Here is a 21,309-nt window from a genome sequence, read left to right as displayed (position 1 = left end):
AACCCCCCAAGCCCCCCACAACGCCGGTGCAATCTCTGTTAAGTAAAGTGGGGGGTTCCCCCCCAAACCCCCCATCAGAGCCTTTTAAAATACTGTTTTTCTTCAGCGCGCTTCCGCCTTGCTCTCAGTTGTCTGCGCCTTTGTCGTCGTGCACTTTTGACCTGTCACCGGGGGCGGGGTGTCAAAAAATGATGGGCCCCGGGTGTCACATATGCTAGGTTCGCCACTGAACAAACCATCACACAAAAAAAAAAGCACAGAAGAAGCAAGAACTGAAAGGATATGTTGATTCCTTGCTTGTTTTTCTGTGTAATTTTCAGATGTTGTACTCAATATCGCCAGGCTTTGGATCTATTAAAGTTAAAGTAGGCTCTGACACACTTTTTTGGAATTTAATTCTAAGCTCTAGTTCTAATTTTTCAGTACTGTATGAGAATTACTGACTTTTAAAAAAATTCTCCAACTCATTGAATTCCTGCAGACTTCAGGGAAAAATTAGCAGGAGTTCAGAACATATTGCATTGATAAATGACTTCCTAGCTGGCTGGAGAAGTCGTTAAAGAAGGGAAATTATTTGGCACTATAATGATCCTTTTATTCATGCAGACATTGCAAATGAAAAAGTGTAATGTTCCATTAGTAACAATGTAGAAAGATTTTACTTGTGTAAAGATATGAGAAAAAGAGGCAAAAGATTTTGAGTAACTGTTGGAAATAATTGATAGAAAGTGTGATAGGAGGAATAGGATATTCATGTTTTTTTCAGGATCTGAAAGCATCTATAAACTACGAGGTCAATATTAAAAGCGATTTAAACTGGCCAGAAATGATTCTTTCATGGAGTGTACATCCCGTCACCAGAAATAAGAGAAGATAAGAAGACACCATTATTGGAAAATCAATATCATAAGACATTGCTCCAGGTACGTTAGATAGATTGTGAGCCCGCCGGGACAGAGAGGGAAAACTGCTTGAGTACCTGAATAAATGCATGTAAACTGTTCTGAGCTCCCCTGGGAGAACGGTATAGAAAATTTAATAAATAAAAAAATAAAAAAATCTAAGTCTAAAGACTGAGAACAGGCCCTACAAAGACACTGATCAAAACTCATTTGCATACGTATTTACTTATGGGAAAGGTAGCTGGGTTTGAAGGAATGGAAAGACTTCCAGAAGAAGACAGAAAGGAATTGGAAGTAGAAGTTGAGGCCTAGGACACAAGAAAGGAGAAGGGAACTCTCTGACCTCTCCTAAAGAGGTATGGATGAAGGTTCACCCTGAGCAGAAAGGGTGTCAAGACTAGGACACCAGGGGTTTTACGCCTGAGAAGGGAGAGCCATCTGGCCTCTCAGGTACCCCTTGAGCGGATGAATGCTGACATATGTCTAACCCTCTAACCTAATCCAAAGGTGACCAGTGTATGATAAAAGGGCTAAAGTGTTCAGAAATGACCAGAACATGTCACAAAGCTAGAGTTCAAAGGTGACTAGAGCATGGTCAGAGTGACTGGAAAGGACCAGCATGACCAGAGGGATCGGAAATCACATGGAGAAGGACTAGAGGTAGGGCTCTGACCCAAGATGTCCAATGCCACATTTTGTTGTTAGGAGTAGGATTTTGTTGACACCCCCCCCCCCCCCCCCCGTAATGGCCAATGGAGTTTGACCCCTTGGGGAAGGCAATAATTCCCTACGCTGCAGGTAACGGATACCTGGGCAGAGAGGGTGGGGAATTAAGTAACTGAGGAGCAAACTTCATAGAAAATCCACACTTAGACCTTGTTTGTTTTTACTTCTTTCCAGCAGTATGGTGTCAGAATCCAGTCTTATGTGGATGGCAGAACTACAAGTTCAGCAAGAGATGAAGGAATAGCATTTTTCCCAGGCCCCTGAACAACAATGGCAAAGGCAGCAGCCCTTGGTGCAACTACTGGAAGAACAAGTAAGGGAGTTGCATTGCCTGGCCAATGGCATCCTGTAGACAGTAACGAAAAAAACCTGCTGATACTGGATGGGGTGCTGAGGCCCCTCCACAAGATTTGAGGGACTGGATGAGGAATTTGATGTTGACCAAGCTGGGACCAGATGATAATCCCGAGGCATACTTAAGTACCTATAAAAATGTAGCTACGGAAGTCCCCTTTTCTATCCAATATGTATTCTTTCCCCTTTCCCTCAGATTGTAGTTTGGTTTGATTTAAATGCAATATCAAGTATTTTCAATGCATTGTATTGTCCAAACAACCCCTTTCCCCCTTTATTATTGTAAGCCACCTAGACATTTTATGATAGGCGAGATGTCAAGATTTAAATAAACTTGGGAAAGGGGGGGGGGGGGGCACAAGCGCCTACAGAGCCTTGGATGCTACCAAGAGTCTAGATTATAAGGAAGTCAAGGCTGCCATACAGGACCAACTAGGACTGTTCCCTGAATGCTACTGAAAAAAATTCAGGAACTGAGGCTTTTGAAAAGAGGAACAGGCATGGGCAGTAGCTCAGAATTTGTTGAACTGGGCCACACTGTGCCTTCAGCATGAGCGATGGACATCTCTCAGTGTTGAACCAAGTGGTGTTAGAACTGTTTTTAAACATCCTGCCAACCTCTGTACAAATATGGGTCTCTTGACAGGCCCTCTCCTCCTTAGTAGAAGTCATGGATTTGGCAGAGCACTGTCTCGAAGCTGAAAGGATGGGAGATATAAGACCAAGGAAGGTCTTGGGGTAAAATACTCTCACCCCAACTAGTCACCGATATTTTATGGGGGGAGGGGCTAAAGAAGGATATCAAGAGCCCACTGAGGCCCCAAAAGTAAGGGGCTCTCTAGGTTGGAGGGTAAAGGCGAACCCCTGAGAGTTAACCCATCCCTAGTTCCCTGACCAAACCAAGATGTTATAAATATGGGAAAGGAGGATGTTTTAAAAGGGAATGCCCATTAATGGAGTGCTCATTTTCTGGGGGACGTACCAGTCTAGGTAACCAGATAGGACCTATAAAAATGGGTACGAATGGCAGGGGAGAATCTGGTAGCTTTACTAGACACTGGAAGTAACCAGTCTCTGATATCATGCCCTCTTGCCTGAAGATTAGGGATAGGTAAAAGGAAGAGAGTCTTCAGTATACGTTTGCTGCATTCATGGGGACATAAAACCAAAAGCTACTTATAAGATTCAAATTACAGAATGGGGAAATAAATAGAAACATAATGGCAGATAAAGGCCAAATGGCCCATCCAGTCTGCCCATCTGCAGTAACCATTATCTCTTCCTCTCTCTAAGAGATCCCATGTGCCTATCCCAGGCTTTCTTGAAATCAGACAGTGTCTCTGTCTCCTCCACCTCTACCGGGAAACTGTTCCACGCATCTACCACCCTTTCTGTAAAAAAATATTTCCTTAGATTACTCCTGAGCCTATCACCTCTTAACTTCATCCTTTGCCCTCTCATTCCAGAGCTTCCTTTCAAATGAAAGGGACTCAACTCATGCGCATTTACGCCACATAGATATTTAAGCGTCTCTATCATATCTCCCCTCTCCCGCCTTTCCTCCAGATTGAGATCTTTAAGTCTATCCCCATACGCCTTTTGACGAAGACCATGCACCATTTTAGTAGCCTTCCTCTGGACCAACTCCATCCTTTTTATATCTTTTTGAAGGAGCAGCCTCCAGAATTCTACACAATATTCTAAATGAGGTCTCACAAGGGTCTTATACAGGGGCATCAATACCTCCTTTTTCCTACTGGCCATACCTCTCCCTATGCACCCTAGCATCCTAGCTTTCACCATCACCTTTTCAACCTGTTTGGCCACCTTAAGATCATCATACAATCACACCCAAATCCCACTCTTCTGTCGTGCACATAAGTTCTTCACCCCCTAAACTTTACCGTTCCCTCAGGTTTTTGCAGCCCAAATGCATGACCTTGCATTTCTTAGCATTAAATTTTAGCTGCCAAATTTCAGACCATTCTTCAAGCTTCGCCATGTCTTTCTTCATGTTATTCACGCCATCCTGGGTATGTACTCTATTGCAGATTTTGGTATCCTCCGCAAAGAGGCAAATCTTACCCGACAGACCTGCAGAAATATTGTTTATAAAAATGTTAAAAAGAACAGGGCCAAGAACCAGTGGCATACCTAGGGTATGTGGCACCCAGGGCCCATCATTTTTTGACACCTCCCCCCCCCAATGGAAAAAAATATTTTTTGTAATGACCATGAATCGTAATAAATGGTCAGAATAGAACAGGCAGTGAAAATTTTCTTATATTCCAAACATAACATAACATAAATTATGTCTGAATTGTCATGACTTCAGAAGTACATATGGAGTAGTTGCAGGTGATGTTTGGGACAGTTCTGATTGTGTTAGTTCGGTTTTATGTGTTTTTTGAATAGAAAGGTTTTTATTTTTTTTTTTGAAGGTTTTGCAGTCTATGGTCGATGTCAATTGATTGTAGAGTTGGGGGTCAAGTATTGCAGCTCGAATGGCTAGGAGGTTGTCGAACAGTTTTTTTCTTTCGACGTTTTTTGTTGGAGGGTGTGTGAATGGTGCGTGAGTTCTCCTATGTCTGTTTGAGGTGGATTGAATTATTTAGCTGAAGAAATTAGTTACCCCCTCATCCCACACACATTAATTCTCTTCCATTATAAAAAAACATTGATAAGTTCCCAGAAAAAAAATACATTAAAATAAAAAGTGAAAACAAAGGCCCCTACAGATGAGAACATAACATAAGAATAGCCTAACTGGGTCAGACCAATGGTCCATCATGCCCAGTAGCCCATTCTCATGGTAGCCAATCCAGGACACTAATACCTGGTCAAAACCCAAAGAGTAGCAACATTCCATGCTACCGATCCAGGGCAAGCAGACACTTCCCCTATGTCTTAATAACAGATTATGGACTTTTCCTCCAGAAATTTGTCCAAATCTTTCTTAAAACCAGCTACACTATCTGCTTTTACCATAACTTCTGGCCACTTCATTTTTAAGTTTAGATCTTTCCTTTCAAACAGAGATCTTGCTAGATGTCAAATACAGCACAAGGTAACTTCACATGGACTTATCTGTGCAGGAAATGTGAATCTCCTCATACACCCACCATATAGTGCAAAAATGTGCAAAGGTCTGTTTATTTCTTTCGATCACTACATAGCCTAATGCCACACAAGCAGTGCTGTACAAACATATTCTGTAGGTCAATGCTAAGGATAACAAAGTTTCCTTCCTTGGACCAGAAGGAGATACTGATAAACCACTGGAAGAGATTCCAAAACAACACCCAAAGACCCACTCAGTGTGTGAACCAGTTGAGTGGAGTGGACTAACTGGGGTGTGGAAATGGGCCCGGAGTTTGCTCAGCAGAATTTCCCAGACCACCTCTTCCTCTCAACACATTGACACGCTGCCACCACCACCACTAGGAACACCTCACTGGGTAGGCCAGCTATGCTATAAACTTTATAAAACACATTATTATATTTTCTTATAAAGCACATATTTTAACTGAACTCTCTGACATCCTCAGCCTTTCCATTCACAAAAATAGAAGGAAGAAAAGTTCCCATTTCCTGCTATCTCATGTCCCGGGCCTATACAATATTTTTTTTCTGCAGACCCTTCAAAAGTCTGACCAAATCCTCGTTTCACTTGCATTATAAAGTACTGAGGATGCCATCTCTCCCCAATCCCAGGTCCTAAAGTCTAAGACAGTAACGCAAACTAATGCTGCCAGATTCAGGAAAAAAAAATTTTGATTCGATTCAGCCTATTGAATTGGTTTTTCAATTCGATTTTCCTGCCCAGTTGGGTGATTTTTTTCAAAACTCCTGGTGGGTTTTATAGCTTTTTCACGCCCTTTGGCCTCTCCTAACCACACTGGCGCTATGGTGTAAATAAAATAAAGAATCAAAAAGGACTTTTCCTCTCTCTGTTAAATCCTAGCTCACGTTTGCAGTCCAACACCAGCTCTGGCAGGATACACATTTCAAATCTGACATTATAATCACAAAACAGAAAATAAAATTAATTTTTCTACCTTTTGTTGTCTGGTTATATTTCAAATCTTGTTGGTCCAAGGCTCTGGTTTTCTTCCGATAACTTTCTTGCCAGGGTCTCCTTCTTTCTTCTTTCTGCATGCTAACCATCCATCTACCAACTCTGTCCTCCCTTTCCATTTCCCTTCCCTCCCCAGGAAGTCTGGTATCTTTCCTTTTTTTCATCTCCCTCCACAGATCCACCTTTTCTTAACTACCCTTTCATCCGGCATCTCTCCCTCTTTCCCTACCACCCCAGAGTCCACCATCTCTCCCTTTCTTTTCCCAATTACCCTTCTATCTAGTATCTCTATCCCTCCTCCACACCATCCCTTGTGTCCAATTTCTCTCCCTTTCTGTTCTTTCCCTCCCTAAATCCCATGGTCCATCATCTCTCTCCCTCTCCTCTATTTTCAGACCCATTATTTCTTCCCCCCCCCCCAAAGTTTGGCATATGCACGTCTCTTTGAACACCCCCTTCCCTCTGTGTACTTCTAAACCAGGGTCCCCCCCAAAGGCCTGTCTCCCCTTAAAGGTCTGCCTGTCCCCCCTTGAAGGCCTGTCCCACCCCCTTGTAGGCCTCTCCCCCCCTTGAAGGCCTCTCCCCCCCTTGAAGGTCTGCACCCCCCGAAGGCCTGCCTGCCTGTCCCCCCTTGAAGGCCTGTCCCCCCCTTGAAGGCCTGCACCCCCTTGAAGGTTGGCACCCCCCCAAAGGCCTGCACCCCCCCGAAGGCCTGCCCCCTCCCTTGAAGGCCTGCACCCCCTTGAAGGTCTGCACCCCCCCAAAGGCCTGCACCCCCCCGAAGGCCTGCCTGCCTGTCCCCTCCTTGAAGGCCTGTCCCCCCTTGAAGGTCGGCACCCCCCTTGAAGGCCTGTCCCCCCCTTGAAGGCCTGTCCCCCCTTGAAGGCCTGCCTGCCTGTCCCCCCCCTTGAAGGCCTGTCCCCCCCCTTGAAGGCCTGTCCCCCCCCTTGAAGGTCTGCACCTCCCCCAAAGGCCTGCACCCCCCTTGAAGGCCTGCCTGCCTGTCACCCCCCTCCCCCTTGAAAGCCTGCCTGCCTGCCTGCCCGCCCGCCCCACCCTGAAGGCCTGATGCCCCGACCCACCCCGAAGGACCGTTCGCCCCCCTGGCCTCCCCGCACTACCTATGAAGCAGCCGCAGCAGGATCGCGACGTCAGCTATCCCTGCACTGCTTAGGAGCTGCTTCCTGCGCCGCGGTCCCGCCCCCTCCTCTGACGTCAGAGGAGGGACGGGACCGTGGCGCAGGAAGCAGCGCCCAAGCAGCTCAGGGATTGCTGACGTCGCGATCCTACTGCGGGCTGCTTCATAGGTGTGCTGGAAGGTCAGTGGGGCGAGCGGTTCTTCAGGCATGGGGGGGGACTGAGCGGCAAGGCCGGGAACACCCCCTCAGGGCTGGCACCCGGGGCGGACCGCCCCCCCCTTGGTACGCCACTGCCAAGAACAGAACCTTGAGGCACACCACTAGTAACATCCCTTTCATCAGAGCGATCTCCATTGATCATTACCCTTTGTCGCCTTCCACTCAACTGGTTCTCAACCCAGCCCGTCACCTTGGGACCCATCTTGAGGGCACTCAATATTTAAGGATAGCAGTGATGGAAAAATTATCTTTTCCATTAATCCTAAAATGGGGCTGGGAGGGAATACAAGATCTCTTAGTTCCCAAAGAAGTTGGGGTGTCCACCTAGGCAAAGATTATTTTGCAGAGTATGAAGGGGCTTTTCATTGGGAGGAAATTATCCCTTTCACTAGTCCAGAAGTGATCGTTAAACCCTGGAAGAATAGAAAAGTAAAGACTCTTAGGAGGAAAGAGAAATGGAAGAAGCTAGTCACCTCAGCATGGGTGGAACCTCTAGGAAAGGCAGCCCTATTAAAAGCTTAACAACTTTCCACAGAAGCAAAGGAAAGACCCCTATTTACCTCTTTACAGAATTATTGGGGGGAAAACTGATAGATACGCCTTTTTTGAAGTCAAACACAATATTCTGTATAGAGTACGAAAAGGAGCTGACATGCAGGAAACCAGAAAGGTTATGTTCCCTAACATCCTGAGACCCCCATTGTTGAGGTTAGTCTATGCCCTTATCCTAGCTGGGCATCTGGCTGAAGCCAAGACTTTTAGATCGATTAGCCACTAAACAGCTTCCTCACAGATAAGAACTTGGACATATTCCAAACAAAAAAAAAGAATATGCAGGAGCTCAGATAAATGATTTGACAATGAACTACTCCAACTCAAAAGACAAAGCAGGCGACTCGAAAGAGAGTGGAGAAAAAACAACCAAGAACACACAAAAACAACCTGGAGAAAAATAAACAAACAATACAAGACTAAACTAAAAGAAAAACATTCTACACAAGAAAGCCAAGACACCCAAAAATTATTCAAATTACTAAAGGATCTCACAGACACCAAACCTTATCTGGTCACTAACATAAAAACATAAGAATTGCCGCTGCTGGGTCAGACCAGTGGTCCATTGTGCCCAGCAGTCCGCTCACGCGGTGGCCCCCAGGTCAAAGATCAGTGCTCTAAATGAGTCCAGCCTCACCTGTGTACATTCCAGTTTAGCAGGAACTTGTCTAACTTTGTTTTGAATCCCTGGAGGGTATTTTCCCTTATAGACTCCGGAAGAGCATTCCAGTTTTCTACTATTCTCTGGGTGAAGAAGAACTTCCTTACGTTTGTACGGAATCTATCCCTTTTCAACTTTAGAGAGTGCCTCTCATTCTCCCTACCTTGGAGAGTGTAAACAATCTGTCTTTATCTGCTAAGTCTAACAATGCCCCCTCCCTCCATCTGCCTTCCAGCTAGCAGAATTCTTTAGAAGCAAAATCACAATAGCTAGGGATACCTTCACTGGAACCCCAACCCAACTGGATGAGATCACTCTCCCCCACAGAGAAAGAGTCATGTGTAGCGAACAGAACCTGATCTGACTTCCCAAAACTTCAATGGTCCAACATAAACAAACTATACAATAAATACAGCCATGCAACATGCGACATCAACTACTGCCTCCCATACCTCTTAAGAACCTCAAGTATGAAATTCTGCACCCACCTCACTCAGTGGATACAGTCTATGCTCGCTGCAGTGGCGTACCTAGGGGAGGGCGTGGGGGGCGGTCCGCCCCGGGTGCACGGGCCCAAGGGGGTGCACAGCTGGCCTGCCACAGGGGAAAGGCTGCCATTGCCGCAAAAGAAGCCGGCGCTAGTTCTCCCTCCCTCCGAATTCGCCCTGCTTCTTTTCCCGACCAACTTTAGCCATCCGACGTCAATTCTGATGTCGGAGAGGACGTTTTGGGCCAGCCAATCACTGCCTGGCTGGCCCGGAACGTCCTCCCTGACGTTAGAATTGACATCGGACAGCCAGAGTTGGTCGGCCCGCGGGAAACAAGCAGGGTAAATTCGGCGCTGGCCTGTTTCCGATGGCCAGTGGCAGCCTTTCCCTGGCGGTGGTGGCAGCATGGTGGTTGTGGCGGTGGCGGCATGGGGGAGGGCAGGAAGAAAGAAAGAAAGGGGGGGAGACAGGGAGCCAGAAAGAAAGAAAGGGGGCAGGGTGAAAGAAAGAAAAAAAATGGGGCATGGGGAGAGAGAGAGAAAAACAGACATACAGAAAGGAAGGGGGCATGGAGAGAGAAAGAAAGAAGGGGACAGGATGAAACAAAGAAAAAGTTGGGGGAGGGAATGAGGTCTGGAGGAGAGGAAGCATACAGGAGGCTGAAAGAAGGGAAGAAATATTGGATGCACAGTCAGAAGAATAAAGTGCAACCAGAGACTGATGAAATTACCAAACAAAGGTAGAAAAATGATTTTATTTTCAATTTAGTGATCAAAATGTGTCCATTTTGAGAATTTATATCTGCTGTCTATATTTTGCACTATGGGCCCCTTTTACTAAACCGCAATAGCGGTTTTTAGCGCAGGGAGCCTATGAGCGTCGAGAGCAGCGTGGGGCATTCAGCTCAGCTCCCTGCGCTAAAAAATGCTATCGCGGTTTAGTAAAAAAGGAGGGAGTATATTTGTCTATTTTTGTATAGTTGTTACTGAGGTGACATTGCATAAAGTCATCTGCCTTGACCTCTTTGAAAACCCGCGGAATATAAATGATAATTAACATTTTCTCTGTGTACAGTGTGCTTTGTGTTTTTAAAATTTTCTTGTTGGTAGATCATTTTGACTTGGCCACGAAGGTAAGGGGGAGGGAGGGAGGGGAGCTGCTGAAAGACATCTAATAATCCTTGCAGGCTTGACTGTGCAGGAAATTATTTTTGTAAAATCATGTTTTGTTATGTGACTGGCATTATTTAGACTTTAATTTCTATGAATGAATAGAATGAAAATGATATAAAATTACTTGCTTGTTTTTATGTGCCTGCGCTGAAGGAAAGTGGAGAGAGAGTGGGCTGAGGACGCTGAAGGGAAATGGGGAAGAGAGAGTGGGGAGAAGACGCTGATTTATAAATTGACAATTGTACAGAATATTGTTTCTTTTTATACTTTAATATAATAAGTTCAATATAAAACAATTTAAGGCTTGTGTGGATGGAATCAGGTGGTTTGCGGGTTCGGGGACCGAGCTTACAGGGATTAATCCAATAATCCAATATTTTCTTATTTCTCATTATTTGTTTTATTTTTATTTGTTAATTTGTAAAAGTGGTGATTGTTATGTATCAGTTTTTTCAAATTTACATCTACTGTCTTTATATTTTGCACAGTATTAGAGGACATGTATTACTGTTTTTGTGGTGTTGCATTGTATGCAGAGTCTGGTTTCTTGGCAGTTCAGTTTAACTTTTGTCTACATATTTCTATTTTTAGTTTGTGATTATTCCATATTGGGCAAGGGTGTATCTGTCTGTGTGTATGAAAGGGACATGGCTTTCTGATAGCATCGACTGTACAGGATCAATTGACTGTGCAGGATCTGGTTTGTTTAGTTTTACAATGTATGTGTTGGTGTTCTAGTGCTCACTGCAGTGTTTAAGATGCTGCCTTTTCCTAGGTACACTCTTGTGCGATATGTAGATTGTTACTAAAAATCATATTTTTCATATAGATGGGGGGGGTGTCAAAAAATGATGGGCCCCGGGTGTCACATATGTTAGGTGCGCCACTGGCTCGCTGAAGGCCTTTTCCCACAAGATCTCAGTGAAATCATCATCACCCCTATTTTGAAAGACCCTACAGGAGCAACAGATCTATCTTCCAATTACAGACCTATAGCCTCAATACCTCTTTATGTTAACCTCATGGAAGGCCTAGTGGCAAAACTTCACACAGACTACTTAAAACTCCACAACATACTACACCCCTCCCAATCAGGCTTCAGGACCAACTACAGCACTACTACTAGACTCTCTCCTGGACTCAGCCCGGCAATACTTGAGGAAAGGCAAAAAAAAAAAAATGCTAATCATACAACTAAATCTCACGGCAGCATTTGATCTAGTTGATCACAACATACTACTACAAATATTGAAGACAATAGGAATCACAGGCAGGGTACACTCATGGTTTCAAGGATTCCTACAATCTAGAAACTACAGGGTAAAAACAAACAAAGAAAAATCAGAATCCTGGTGTGCCCCAAGAATCCCCACTGTCCCCAACACTCTTTAATCTATATATTGCCTCACTAGGCACCTGCTTAAACCAACTAAACATAACATCATACAGCTATGAAGACGACATCACCATCCTCCTTCCTTTTGACCAACCGACCCCCACAGCAATAAACGCACTACACAAAACACTAGAAACTGTAAAACATTGGATGAAAAACCACAAACTAAAACTAAAGCCAGACATAACAAAGTTCCTATTTGTTAAAAACGACAGAACCCCTACCATAACAAATCTTGTAATAAACTCCATCTCATACCCCATACAACCCCACCTAAAAATACTAGGAGTGATGATGGATAGAGGCTGTACTATGCAATTACATATCAACAAAACAGTCCAGAAAGCCTTCGCAGTCATGAGTAACCTAAGGCAAATCCGAAAATTCTTTGATAGAACACATTTCAGACTCCTGGTCCAGGCACTAATTCTAGGCCTACTAGACTACTGCAATATCATATACCTACCCTGCCACCATGATAAAACAACTACAAACAGTGCAAAGCACAGCCCTAAGAGTGATCTACTCACTGAAGAAGTTTGACCACATTACCGCCGCAAACCAAGACACACACTGTCAAGAATAGTTTTTAAATTCTACTGCATGCTCTTCAAAACCCTACATGAACACTCGCCTAACTAAGAACAACTCTTCCAGACCAAAGAGAACTTAGACACCCTTCACTCACCCACCAATAAAAGGCATTCAGCGTAAAAAAATACATGATGGACTACTCGCCACGCAAGCAGCGAAACTAGACAGCCATATCTCCAATCTACTGATTTCAGCACCAAACTACAAAACCTTTAGGAGGGGGGAAATAAAAACCAGGCTGTTCAAGAAATATGTCAAGACTAACTCCTGATACAACCAATATCTTCATTCCATCACCAGACTCCAAATGTTACAATCAATAGCTTCCCTGTAATCTTGTAAAATGACCAGAATCTCCTCCGCCTAGAACCGCAAGGTATTGGCAAAATAAAAGAAACTAATGTAATGTAATAGTTCTGATTACTGAAACCTGACTTAAAGATAATGATGGAGTCACCTGGTATGATATAGCCCCCAGGCTATCAAGCCTTAGGATGCTGCCATATACACAAAAAGGGAGGAGGAGTAACAGCCATTATAAAATCAAACATCATTCCAAGACACTATCACACTAAATGTCATCAAATGCTTCACCTTCTCCACTGGTCATACGAGAAGCCATACCTTTGCCCTGATCTATAGAGCCCCAGGTTCACCCCTGAATGCCTAGATGACCTCATAACAGTCATCAGCAAGCTAGCTATCTCCCACCAATGAATCACTATCCTTGGTGACTTCAACTTTACAAACTACCGAAACATCACCAGGGCACCAACTGACTTCATAACAACAGCAATATCAGACCTAGGCTTCCACCAGATCATCACCTCAACCACCCACACAGCAGGCCATACCCTTAACCTAGTCTTCACACAAAAAGACCAATCTGCTGAACTTCACATTCATGCTACATCTCTAAACCAGCTCCCTGGTCCAACCATTACCTTATCACATTCCATCTCATGAACTCAGAACTCCATACCTAGGACACTACCTCACCCAAAAAGATTCTCAATCCTAACTCAGTCAACTTAGAAAAACTATCATCTGGCATCTTTAAAATAACTGAAATGATAGGACCCAAACCAATACCCATCGAAGAAGCCGCGTCAAACTGGCATGTGCAAGTCAAGACCCTGTATGAAAACCTAGGGGGAACTAAGGAAATAAAACCTAACATTTGCAACTTCTCCTCCCTCTGGCTCACGGATCTCAGGAAAAAGAAGAGAGAACTAAGAAAAGCTGTAAGAAACTGGTGCAAATCCAAAGACAAAAAGATAGCCTATTGGAAAAAACTGTTAGATGAGTATCAACTATCCATTGATGATGCAAAAAACCCCCAAAAACTTAGTTTACTAATCTACAGAAAGCTCCAAATAGATCAAGGAACCTCTTCATACTGACAAAAAACAAGCTCATGACCTCACAAGGAAACCAAAAAACCTATGAACCAACCTAGACTGTGAAACTCTTCCCATCTACTTCCAAGAAAAAATTGATCGCATACGCGCAAATCTTGATTCGACTCCTCAAAACCCAGCAATCACCCAGAACGACCCCTCCTTCTATGAGAGAACCCAGTACTGAAACCTTTAATTGCTTTGAATCGGCATCTCATGACAACCTAGCAAAAACAATCACCACACTATGACCCTCTGGATCCATCCTTGACCCATACCCGCTGAATCTCCTGACGGCCACAAAAGACGCCTTCATCAAATCAATTCCACCTCTAATAAATTTCTCCCTGCAATCAGGAACAGTACCGCGAAGCTGGAAATCAGCAATCATCAGGCCAATCTTACAAAAAAACCAACCCTGGATCCAAACGAACCCAGCAACTACAGACCGGTCTCCAACCTTCCCTTCATCTCCAAAATCCTTGAAAAGACTGTACTATCACAACTCCAGGCTTTTGTTGACAAACAGAACACCCTCTCATCATACCAATCTAGCTTCAGGAAATTTCATAGCACAGAAACGGTCCTAGCGGACATTATTGATGACTGCTGGAGCATACTAGACAAAGGAAACAATGGGCTACTGGTCCTACTAGACCTCAGTGCCTCCTTCAGTACCATCTATCACCCCTACCTCCTCACCAGACTTCCAAATATTGGAATTGGCAATTGTGCACTCCAGTGGTTATCATCATTCCTGAGCCATAGGACCCAAAGCATCCTACTAAGATCTACTCTATCACAATCCAAACTGTTAAAATATGGAGTGTTGCAAGGCGCTCTCCTATCCCCTCTGCTTTTCAACCTCTGTATCACACCAGTATATCAGACCTCTATATCAGACCGGTAACACCAAATAAAGATCCACTCATTTGACAATGACATATAACTGTACCTACCACTAGGCTCAAACTGAGATGTCCAAATCTTTAAACTACACAATGGCTTCTAGTAAATAAAGAACTGGATGTTCCAAAACAAACTGCAACTAAATGCGGTGAAAACTAAGCTCCTCTGGATACGGAGAGGTGAACCCGAACTCACCTGCCCTTTTGATCTCTTGGGAATTGATCACCCTGATGGCCAAAGACAAAGTATGTAGCTCAGGAGTGATCCTTGATGGTAACCTTTTGCTCTTTGACCATATCTCCCAAGTAGTATCCGCTTCGTTCTACTACTTCTGGCAACTATGGAAAATGAGACAATACTTCTTGGAACCAGGGGGAGGAGGGGTCTGGTGGCTTCAGGGAGTCCTGCGGCTCAGTTAATCTGGGCAGGGAGAGCAACTTGTCAGGAAGGAAGAGCTGTGGCTCTTCTGAGCAAGCGCCAGGCATAGTTCCTCCACCCTTTTACTGGCAATTCTCCACACAAATAGCATGCATATAATTTGCATGCTGTTGTGTTGAGGATCACTAGTAAAATAAAAATCACTCCCACAACAGTATTTTTACCATGGTTTTAGAGCTTTGTGCATCTGGGTCTATATGTTTGCCAGCACCACATAAACTAGATAGTCACTGCCAAAGCCCAGACTTAATAATAATAATAATGATAATAATTTATTTTCTTATATACCGCCCAACCAGAAGTTCCGGGCGGTTCACAGAAAGAGAATTGAGACATATCAGCGAAGACACAAAATTCAGTAGAATTCAGTGGAATACAATACAGTACAATACAATGCAATGCAATGCAATATAATACAATGTAAAATCATCACATTGAATATCCAAGAATAATGCTGGCAGCAAGCAGCAGGCAGCAAAACTCTCACTGCTGCTAGCTGAATATTGAGCTCAACAAATTTACAGTCTTTATCAGACTTTTTATTATTTTATTTGGTTTTGTTTCTGAGCTACCTCACTACAGAATCTCAGTCTAGTTGAGAAGTTTTGTTAAAATATTTTCTTCCATCACCTTGTTAGCTGTGCTTCAATAAAGTATATCTGTATTTGAAGTTTTGTGATGGCCTTGTTTTTGTGGAGCTACTGTTTTGTGTTCCTGATTAACCTGATTTAATTAGAGACCTCTTTGTTCCAAGAAAGTGTTGATGGCAGCTTATTATAGTGATTATCTCTGATCAATCATTTCAGTTCCACAATGGTTAAAAGGCTAGATTCACTAAGCAAACCAATTGTGTATGGATCAGTTTGAGACCATTTGCGACCCCAACCTGATTCACAAACCTTTTGGTCGATCCTGTCCACACCCGATCCGATCTGCGCATACAAATGAGGGAAATGGCATGCAAATCTAGGAAGACAGCGATTCACCAACATTTTTCAGGCACACCGACTGGGCTGGCCAATACAAAACCAAGCGACTGATGAAAACCAGTCACTCACTCCTTTCCTGCTCTCTCCTGCGCTGAAATATCAGCCCTGCAGCTCTGAAACTCCCTACTTGCAACTGACCAGGGATACAGATAGGTTAATTTCCACATGGAGCTGGAGAAACATCCGTGCTTTATGTGAAGTGTGGGGCAGCCATGTGTACGCTACGTGAGCCAGACCACCGCAGTGCATTTTTTTTTAAGCAAGAGCAGCAGCAGAAACAGTCCTTGGGGGAATTAATAAAGAAGAGCTTAAGGAAAATAAGTTTATAAAGGGTTCAGCCCTGGAAAAAACTCTACTCTCTGCCGCCCTGCTTGCCTCCTGTGTTCAAGCAGCAAGCCTGCTGAATCTGTGGGGAAAAATGCCACCCCGACTCTCCTGCTCTCTGCCGCCCTTCTCCGCAGTGCAGCACCACTTTAAAACCACGGGCTCGCACTTTGGGGAAGGGCAACAGAGAGCAGGAGAGTCGGGGCGGGTTTCATGTTCAGTTCTGTAGTCTGGCAGTTCCCCCCTTGGCTTTTTTAAAAGAGGCTGCAGCGAGTCCGCTTTTGCCTGCCATTACTTCCCCAACCCTTCACCCTTTGTTTTGACCTCGCTGGTGCAGGAGAGCAAGGATCACATGTACAGCCATCAATGATGGTTTGCGCATGCGTCACGATTGGTCTTCAGCGATCCATGGGATCGCTTGTGGGCGAGTTTCCAATTAGGTCATTTGCATGGGGAGCCTTTAGTGAATGGGTCGTACAGCAAGACTCGGAAATGGATCGGAACAGGATCGGACATGTAAGGGGGCTTTAGTGAATCTAGCCCAAAGTTCAGTAGGTGTTTGCAACAGAAGCTCATGTTTAAATCAACACATAGAAATTTTAGGGTGAATATTCAAAGCCAGTTAACCAGGTAAGAGAGTCTGTTGCCCCATTAACTAGCGCTGAGTGGGATGCGAGAGAATATTCAGTGGTGTATATACGATTAACCCCCCCTCTTTTACAAAACCGTGAAAGCGGTTTTTAGCGCCTGCCAGTGCGCTGAATGCTCTGCGCTGCTCCAATGCTCATAGAGTTCCTATGAGTGTTGGCAGCAGTACAGAGCATTCAGCGTGCCGGTTGGCGCTAAAAACCGCTTTCATAGTTTTATAAAAAAGGAAGGGGGGTAAGTTAACTGGCCAAATAGGTTGGCATAAATAGCAATCCTATCTTTGGCTAATTTAACATACCTGGTAGGGCTCAATTTTGACACTTTTCAGCTAAGTGCTATGTGTCCAAACATACGCAGTACTCAGATAGGTTCCAGCACTGAATATCTGGACATAATTTTAGTAATGGCAATGGCAGTCAGTGTGTAAAAAAAAAAAAAAAATGCTGACCATTGCCATGGCAATAGATCACAATAAATCTGAAGTATTTCTGGAAAATATGGTATATTTGCTGACAGGTACATGCCCAGAATTTAACAGTATTTGTTTATTAAATACTGCATAATGATTTTAAACATGTTAAATTGCTAATTTTGAAGACAATGTATATGAACCTGAGTATTCTCATCCAATAAAAATGGCAATTTTGAGCATTATCTTTCCAAACCACTTCACTAGCTGCATCATTTATTACCCGTGAGGTGACCCATGTAAAGGATCTTTCTTTGCAAAATGATTGATTTTGCTAAATGTAATTCTCTGCCTATCAAAGATAGCAAGATATCTAATCTATGAATATTAAGAGCTCTGCATGTATAGGAGTGTTGAATAATCACCAGAGGGGGGAGGGGGGTTGGCAAAGATGGTAGGGTCATTACTATACAATCAGAGGGGAAGGGGTTGTTCTTCTCATCTCCAAAACATTCAGAAGGGAAAGCAATAAGCTCCGGGAGACTTGCTTTGGCCTTGACCCTTCACATGCTAAGACATCCCTTGTGCAGAATTCTTATTCAACTTCAGACTGACAAAGTGTTTTTAATCTTTTCCTTTCATCCAGCTTGGAGATTGGGAAGCAAAAATCAATACTTGTTGGCAGGTGATCAAGCTGCCTGTGACTGGTGGTGAGAATGAAGGGAACAGAGAGAGGTGACTGAATGCCATGAATTACAGGCTTGCAGTGCACAAGCTCTGATTTCTCTAGCCTTGAGCAGAAAAGTATGGAAGTGCATTAAAACAATGAGGTCAGGGGTTCACAGCTGTCCAGGTGCCTGAAAAGACTGAGACAGGGAGACAGAACTATTTACTGTTGGTTTATTGCAAGAAAAATTTTCTTACAAAATAATATTGAATCAATAAGCAATATAATTGTACAATAACAATATATTTTAAAAGAAAGCTGGAAATTTGTATTAATTCAACTTTCAGGTCCATTTTGACTTTTTTTTTTTTCAGGTGTCATTCAGAAGTAAAAATATTCCTTGAGCTTGTGTCTGGTGTTAATCTGATGACATTAGTTAATTGGCTTATAAAAGCATTGAGTGACCACAGAAGGCTGCAGCAGCAATTGATTAATGGCAAAGGAAGTAATGCAGGAAAAGAAAGGACATGACTTTGCTTAAAACGGCAATTTCTCCCAATATTCTCTACAGTACAGATGTGCAATCACAAAATTTATAGTTTAGGTCAGTTTTAGATTTTGAATTATAAACTCATTCATTTCTTTCCATTAAAGTCAAGAGTCATGGGATAGGTGGCAAAGTTTAGTTATGGATTAGGAATTGGTCATCGGATAGAAAACAGAGGGTAGGGTTAAATGGTCATTTTTCTCAATGAAGGAGAGCAAACAGTGGAGTGCCACAGGGATATGTACTGGGACTGGTGCTATTTAACTTATTTATAAATGATCTGGAAATTGGAATGACGAGTAAGGTAATTAAATTTGCAGATGACACTAAACTGTTCAAAGTTGTTAAAATGCAGGCGGATTATGAAAAATTTCAGGTGGACCTTAGGAAATTGGAAGACTGGGCACCAAATGGCAGATGAACTTTAATGTGGATAAATGCAAAGTGATGCACATTGGGAAGAATAACCTGAATCACAGTTACCGGATGTTAGGGTCCACCTTGGGGATTAGCGCCCAAGAAAAGGATCTGGGTATCATTGTAGACAATATGATGAAACTTCCGCCCAATGTGCGTTGGTAGCCAAAAAAGCTTTACGGAGGCACATATCATTGTTCTCCCCAAATCTGGGAGGGACGACACTAATGTGGCCAACTACAGACCGATATCATTGTTAAATACCGACTGTAAAATTCTGGCAAAAATTCTGGCTCTTCGCCTGGATAAAATTCTGAGTATTCTTATACATCCGGACCAAGTGGGATTCATGCGTAACCGCTTTATCGGAGACAACGCACGCACTTTCAATGCCATTCTTGACCTAGCCCACTCATCTAATGATCCTCTGGTAGCATTGTCCCTCGATGCTGAGAAAGCCTTCGATATGGTTGAATGGCCCCACTTATTTACCTCTTTGTCCTAGTTTGGCTGTGGCTCGGACTTTACTGATTGGGTTCGCATTCTTTACACCAAACCCACATCGAGACTGAGAATTAATGACTCCCTCTCCTCTCCTGTCCATCTCAATAGAGGCACTCGCCAGGGTTGCCCCCTCTCACCGCTCCTCTTCAACCTAGCTCTTGAACCTCTTTTGTTAGCCATCCATCAACACCCACACCTTCTAGGAATCCAGGTTGGATCTACACAAGTCAAAACCCTAGCTTATGCTGATGACTTGCTTATTTTTTTGTCCAAACCAGCCTCCTCTATCCCTATCTTACTTCAATTAGTGTCCGATTTCTCTTCAGGATCCGGTTACCGCATTAATTGGGATAAATCGGAAATCATGCCTCTCAATGATGACACCTCTATATCCGATTGCGGTCCGATCTCCTTTCTCTGGGCGGAATCCTCCTTGAAATACCTAGGAACTCTTTTTCATCAAAACACTGATACGATGATGCCTATCAACTTATCGGCCATTACCACCAAAGTGGATGCTCTCCTAAACAGATGGTCTCCGCTCTCTGTGTCCTGGTGGGGGAGGATGGAAGCTATCAAAATGACTATCTCCCCGATCATCAACTACTATCTCTCCATGCTTCCAAGACTTGCCCCCAAAACATTCTACAAATCCATTGAGAGCAAACTATCAGGTTATCTTTGGAATAGAAAACCCCCTCGTATTTCCATGAAAATCCTCAAATCCTCTAAAGAGGACGGTGGGGTGGGATTCCCTGATTTTTTTCTATATCATATAGCAGCACTACTTCGATATAGCTCTATATGGCTACAGATCATGGACACGGATAATGATCATGCTGCCCGGGTTAACATTGAACAAGCTCTTTCTAAACCTATTCCCATATCTTGCTTACCATATATCTCCCCGTCCTCTTTTACATCCAAATCTGTCACTATCTCTGCTACTCTTCAGGCTATACAACACTTTGATGCCATCTCTAATTCTGACAGAAGACACACTTTATCGGCTCCTTTATGGTGTAACTCCTTATTCAATATTGAGAACCGCTTCATACATTGGCACGTTTGGGTTGATAAAGGTATATGGTCATTGAACCAGGTGATGTACTCAGACACTTTAATGTCATTTTCTCAGATTATGGATAAATTCAACCTACCCTCTTCAGAATGCTATCATTGGCTTCAGCTCTCTCACTGCCTGAAAAAATGTTCCCCTTCTATCTTCACCTTTTCTCCGACGTCCCGTTTTATCACTCTCTCTCAACAAGGCTTCCTCTTAGGTCACTCTACCTCTCTCTTCTTTAAAGAACTTAGATCGCATCTATTTCCCAGATCCTATAGGTCTACTAACACATGGATAGATCTTGTCTCTTGGCGGGGTTCTGATGAGGATTGGACACGGTATTTCTGTAAAATTGTTCGTCCCACCGCCTCTGCCAGCCTAACTCAATCGCTCTACTTTTTAACCTATCATGCTTTCTGGACACCTCAAAAGCTGTTTCGAGCTGGTCTTAGGGACTCTAATCTTTGCTGGCACTGTTCTGCAGAAATGGGCAATCTTCATCACATGATCTACGGCTGTCCCATCCTTACCTTACGCTTCGGACAAGAGTATCCACTGAAGATACTGAGAGGGAAAAATGCTGGAAAGAAACAAATGATAAACTACAGGGGTCCAAGAGTCAAGTGGAACTAGAGACCAATAAGGGGAGCAAACCGCGGGAGATAGAGAAACAGATGGAAACGAGGAAACAGGCTAAGGACAAAGAA

The sequence above is a fragment of the Geotrypetes seraphini genome, chromosome 10, assembly GCF_902459505.1.
Source record: "Geotrypetes seraphini chromosome 10, aGeoSer1.1, whole genome shotgun sequence".
Taxonomy (NCBI): Eukaryota; Metazoa; Chordata; class Amphibia; order Gymnophiona; family Dermophiidae; genus Geotrypetes; species Geotrypetes seraphini.
Note: the sequence above shows the minus strand (reverse complement) of the source record.